This window comes from Littorina saxatilis, linkage group LG5 (genome assembly GCF_037325665.1).
Source record: "Littorina saxatilis isolate snail1 linkage group LG5, US_GU_Lsax_2.0, whole genome shotgun sequence".
NCBI classification, from domain to species: domain Eukaryota; kingdom Metazoa; phylum Mollusca; class Gastropoda; order Littorinimorpha; family Littorinidae; genus Littorina; species Littorina saxatilis.
The window spans coordinates 20,086,101-20,092,458 of record NC_090249.1 but is presented as its reverse complement, the minus strand read 5'-3'; the positions used below and the strand labels follow the sequence as shown (position 1 = coordinate 20,092,458).

The 6,358-nt window shown below is 42.2% G+C and overlaps 1 long non-coding RNA gene across 1 annotated transcript; it reads right to left on the bottom strand.

The window, feature by feature from the left end:
- Positions 1 to 1,127: 1,127 nt before the first annotated feature.
- LOC138966505 (uncharacterized) lies at positions 1,128 to 5,944 on the bottom strand. Its single transcript, XR_011455705.1, has 3 exons — positions 5,708 to 5,944; positions 1,588 to 1,650; positions 1,128 to 1,215 (listed from the first exon to the last, which is right to left on the bottom strand). It is a non-coding gene; the product is annotated as an uncharacterized lncRNA (long non-coding RNA).
- Between the last annotated feature and the right edge of the window lie 414 nt (positions 5,945 to 6,358).

Below are 6,358 nucleotides of genomic sequence, written 5' to 3'. Positions count from 1 at the left end.
ACAGCTTCGTCAATCCCCGCGTGAAGGAAATCGCTCACCTTCCACGTGCAAAACGTAGTGATATTGACACGCCAGATTAGCGCGGTGGCGTATTGTGCTAAGCAGGAAAGCGCGCTTTTCTGTATTCTTGTTAACTTTCTGAGCTTGTTTTGAATACAACCTATCATATCTATATGTTTTTGGAATCAGGAAATGATAAAGAATAAGATGAAATCATTTTTGGATCGATTTCTTAAATTTTAATCGTAAGACTAATTAATCTATTTTTGTTAATTGTGATCACATTTTAAGAGTAAACATGACATATGTATATATTTTTAGATTCAGAATGTGATGAAAAATACGATGCAATCAATTTGAAATCTGTTTGCGATAAATCGATTTAATGACAACTTTAATATGCAAACTCATTAATTAAATTTTAAGCCTCCAAGCTGAAATGCCATACCAAATTTCGGGCTTCGTCGAAGAATACTTGACCAAATTTTAACCTATTTGGTTGAAAAATGAGAGCGTGACAGTGCCGCCTCAACTTTCACGAAAAGCCGGATATGACGTCATCAAAGACATTTATCCAAAAAAATGAAAAACAAGTCTAGAGATACCATACTCAGGATCTCTCATGTCAAGTTTCATGAAGATCGGTCCAGTAGTTTTCTCTGAATCGCTCCACACACACACACACACACACAGACACACACACATTCACCACGACCCTCGTCTCGATTCCCCCCTCTACGTTAAAACATTTAGTCAAAACTTGACTAAATGTAAAACAAGTCGCGTAAGGCGAAAATACAACATTTAGTCAAGTAGCTGTCGAACTCACAGAATGAAACTGAACGCAATGCCATTTTTCAGCAAGACCGTATACTCGTAGCATCGTCAGTCCACCGCTCATGGCAAAGGCAGTGAAATTGACAAGAAGAGCGGGGTAGTAGTTGCGCTAAGAAGGATAGCACGCTTTTCTGTACCTCTCTTTGTTTTAACTTTCTGAGCGTGTTTTTAATCCAAACATATCATATGATCGGTCCAGTAGTTTAGTCTGAACCGCTCTACACACACACACACACACACACAGACACACACACACACACATACACCATGACCCTCGTCTCGATTCCCCCCATTTTGACATTCTCGTACTCAAGTCACACCTCAGACAATGTAGTAGACTCCATTGATAGACGATGTGGTGCATGGGAGAACTGCAATCTGAAGAAAAGATTAAGAAAGAATACACAGAGGAAGAATAGTCACAACAACATTAGCAGCACCAACAGTCTACATGATTTTACTCAAAGAACATTTAATCATAAAATAAAGATCAGTGTCATGTCAGTGATCTAATGAGTTTGGGGAGATGGAAAGGGTGGGGGCTGTAGAAGGGTAGTTCGGGAACTGATGGAAGTACGGGTGGGGATAAGCTGGCTATGTACACAGTTTGAAACTAATCAGCATGGTCATCTATAGATGTAGTGACTGGTGCAATATTTAACGAATTTAAAAGGACGACTCTGAAATGTATCATGTGAACCAACTTCTCAATAAACAAAATGAAGACCATGTACCAGTTTAAAAAGTTACCTGTTTCATGTTTTGGAATACTTTTGGTCCCATCACATCTCTGATGTACACTCCATAGACGCACTGTAGTAATAAAAAAAAACTCAGACATGAGACCAGCAAATGTTCAAAAAGTAGGAAAGTAAGCCGGGGTCCAGGGGCCGCCGGTAGGGGGTTCAGGGGGGCAAAGCCCCCCTGACGGAAAATGAATGTTAGAATTATAAAGGCCATTTTGGGGCCTCTCCTGATAGCAAAAAATGAGATCATGCCTTTTTAAAAAGCTATAAAACCCACAAGAATAATATGTTTTAGCATTTTAAACAAAAGTGTGATTTATAACAATCACACACACACACAAAACTTTCCCCTTATTTTTTCAGTTGCTAATGAAAGATGAAACACCCGACTACGTTCTCATCAACTAATTTCGGTGGTGCACTCGCCCTATCGCAAAAAGAAAAAAATGACAAAAGTTCGCTTGCATTTATTTTATAGAATTCTCGCGACCTGGCGAAAAAAAATGTCGATGCACCTCTAGCCCTATGTATTTGCTAGTGGTACCGGTCAGTATCGTCCACAACCAACCACTCAAAACGACGTACTTTGCCGTAACCTGACCCTGGGGTCCGGAGCCAAATCGCCGACCGGATTTTTGAGTGGGCGTGGTTTGCAGCGAGAGTTATCTTTTGCTAGCTTGCCCCATGCATAGATGCTGCACCAAGTCCGTATTTCACCACGCAGTGGCCGTTGTTGCACCACGTGCACACGGCCTGACCGGGAATGGATATCTTGGCGATACTGTCGCCAATGAGCTGGCGCCTTTCTTTCTTGTTGATAGTGACAGTCACTTCTTCTGACAGCCAGTTGGCTTTCCACTTGTTTTTCACACTTTGGTCGTCGATCGTAAGAGCTTCCACAGCCAACAAAACAATCGGCAATGCGCGATGACGTAGGTGTTCCCATGCACGCGTGATGCGTCGGCCATCTTGGTAAGCAGCACTGAGAGGTGACTGTGCGTGAGGCGTGCAATGATACATGTTTCTGTTTGTCGTTGCAAAGTGATGGGGAATTTGTACTGAAACCTGGCCATCCCTATTACGCCCAGGTTCAGTGTCAGCTTCTTGCAACCAAGGCTGATTACTGTGACTTTGTTGTGTGGACCACAGTAGATTTTTTGGTTGTGAGGGTGGAGCCAGACGCTGCCTTTTTGCAGCGCGCAGAGGAAAAAGCCAAGGCATTTTTTCAAAGAGTTGTCCTGCCAGAGATGGTTGCAAAACACTTCACAAACATTCACACAGCTTCAACATCTGTGATTGTCACTCCAGATTCACAGACACAGCATCTAACCAGAACTTCTGAAAGAATGCCACTCAGTCCTCAGAAAAGCAATCCTCCCCCGAAAAGAACCAAAAGAGTTATTTGTTCCAAGGGCAAGCCCAGGAGAAAAGTCAGTGTGTGGTGTTTGTGTCGCAAGCCTGAAAGTGGTGACATGGTTGCTTGTGACAGTGAAAATTGCAAAGTTCAGTGGTACCACACGGCATGTGTTGGACTTGATCATTTGCCAGGGAAAGATGATGCTTGGTTTTGTCCGGCTTGCCTTGACATGTCACTTTAGCTTAGTGTAGCTGTCTGGGGGTTTTCTGTCAGTGTCATGCTGTTTGAGGTTATAAGACTGAGTGACTGCATATTTTGAAGTATGTATTTGCCTAACTGTGCAAGTCTTGCACACTTACTTGTTGTTTCATTTGTGTGCCAAATCTGAATTCACACACACACACACACATTAATACAAATATTTGGTTGACTTCATAAACAAATGTGTTCTGTTTTTATTTTTTATTTTTGTACTGTGAGCACATGCACACAAAAGTACAACATTGGAAAAAGAATGTGCAGCTGTCTACTAGTACTAGACTCATAGAATGTACATGCATGTGTATGTTATAATGATAATGTGACACAAAATAAATCTTTCTTCTGTCCCATACACATGACTTGAGCTGTTCATACATATGTGCCTGTTTAAGTGTTTGTTGGTGTGACTGTTACTTAATGTAAGCCATTTAAACTCTGAAAATAACAGAACAAATCACCATGTCACTGCACATACAAGTCAGAGCACAACAAGAAAGTTGTAAACACAATTCTGATACAATGGGATGATTCCAGAATGCTATACACACACATCTTCAGAGTCAAACACAATCACACCACACTTGGACACATGTTGGTCAGGGCACAGCAAACAACCACTATTTTGTCGAGGAATGTTACATCCTCGCCTTCACAAGGCAGTATTAGATTGATGGGGATAGTACTACTCAGAATGGTATACTTCATTACAACATTGCCAATTACACGTTCAACATGGATCCTTAGATGTGCAATTTTCCTTGTCTGCTCAATGTCCTGGGAATGCATCTGACACTTTCCCCTAGTAAATGCAGGGATTTTCACCTCTGCACATGCAAGACCTACAATCTCCTCTATATCAAAGCCGCGATCTGCAAGCACTTTGTCTCCTGGTAACAGATGATTCAGAAATCCACTATTTTCTGTTATCATCTTATCACTTGCCTTCCCTCCCCACCCCTTCGACAGAAATGAAATAACCCCCTGTGGTGTTATGCCTATGAGATATTTCATGGTGTGGTTGTGTTTATAATTTGACCATGTCTCTGAGCGAGCCCTACAATTTGAAGGTTTTTCAATAAAAATCTCAAAGCAGTCAATGATCACAGCAACATTTCTTCCAAAGGAATCCAGACGCCATGATGCTATCTTTTTCACCTTCGGCGTTTGGAGATCGGCAGCCAATCAAAACAACCCACAAACCGCCATCGGTGAATAATTAAGCCCCGGCGATAATCGTCGGAGATCGACAGCCAATCAAACGCGACCCATGATACTGCAATGGGTTCACGCGAGTGCTGGGGTGCTGGGGTGCGAATGCACTGACTTCAGACGCAGACAGCTTCAGCTGAACGGTTCATACCACCACCTATGGGTTCACGCGAGTGCTGGGGTGCGAATGCACTGACTTCAGACGCAGACAGCTTCAGCTGAACGGTTCATACCACCACCCCCCTCCCCCCTTTTTTCTCAACGAATTTGCATCGATCTCAAGAATGGTCTGTGAGCTAAGGAAAATATCGGAATTCCGATAAAAATCGGACCAGTCCCATGTCTGAAAACTGTTTAAGGAGAAAACAGATTATGCAGGGAGGAAGAACAGTAAGAACAACAGAATCAGCAGCAACATTCACTAATCTTACTCCACATAACACATAACACTGAATCTCAGTGAAGAGTTAGTGATCCAAATATTTTAATGAAACAGAGAGACACAGAGAGATTGAGAAGGAGACAACAGCTATGTGCATGTGCGTGTGTGTTTGTGTGTGTGTGTGTGCATGTGTGTGTGTGAGGGGAAATTTAGTCATTGAAAACTAAACACTTTCTACTCTTCAATATCAACAGTCATAGACATAAGATTAAGAGCCACTGGGAAAGTTGGACATGAACATGTATATGTTGCAGGTGAGGAGGGGGGGGGGGGGGGGGGGCTGGAGGGTCTTTGTTGTTTGTAGATTATAACTTAGCACAAATTCCTGTTTTGTAACACTGTAATGTATAAGCAGAAATAACTTTCTTCTGTTATATCGGTATGATTATTTGCAAAGTTACCCGTATCATTGTGGCATCCTCTTGATCCAACACGTCTGAGACTTTAGTAGACGTGCCTGTAGAGGGAAGGGATGGGGGAAGGGGGTGGAGGGTGGGCATAGAGAGTGTCGGTGTAATATGAAGGAGGGAGGGGAGAACCATTGGTAAATACAACTCTTATAATATCAACAGTTCTGAAACTATTTGAGCACGAGTTCCCCATTACCACACAAAGGTGCAGATAGCAACAGATGTTACACCGAGAGTGGGGGGGGGGGGGGGGGACTTTTAGAGGGTTAGTTGTTGGACTGTAGTTCTGAATAGCAGTGCTATGGGGTGAGGGTGGTGCTGGGGCGGAGTATGTATCGTATGTAACTTGAATTGGATATTAAATAAGCATGATCACTCAGACTAGAGCTAAAAAACGGTGTTAATCTTCACAGACATTACATAATATGAATTCACAAGCATGTACCTTTTGTTTTGCCCTTGAGTTTGGTAGAAGGCAATATTGAGTGTCGAACACAAGTTGCATTGATCACTGACACTGTGTCACCCTGCGGTCAATCTCCTCTGATCTGCAGATTGCACCTGCACAAACCCAAACAATGTTATGATCGCAAAAAGCCTGCATGCATAGCCAATGGATCTAAGAACACAAACACTCGATGGATCTAATTAGAGAGTCTGCAAACGAGTCATTTTAGGTTGGAAATTCAATGACAATCTGTCAGTCAATGAAGCAGATAGATCTGTCCCTGCGATTGTTTTTGCAAGCAGATACATGTTTGAACTTCACTTATCCCCTTATCATTCAACAAATTGATATCTTGCATGATGAATTTTGTGCCGAGGAGCTGAATAAACAATCAAAATCAAGCAAGTGGTACATTCAGAAGACAAACTTCAGTCGCAAAAAACAAACTGACGAGAAAGAACCTAGCTTAATTACTGCTGTATTGATTTCGGCCAAACCAACCGAACGCATTTGCATACCGAAGTCATTCCTCCTTTGATTCCAATCATTGTACATGATCTTAATGCAAAAACATATACGAAAACGAGCTGATCGAAATGAGTAGCATTGCACCTGCATTGACTGTACTGCAAAAGCGAAGGTCGTCTG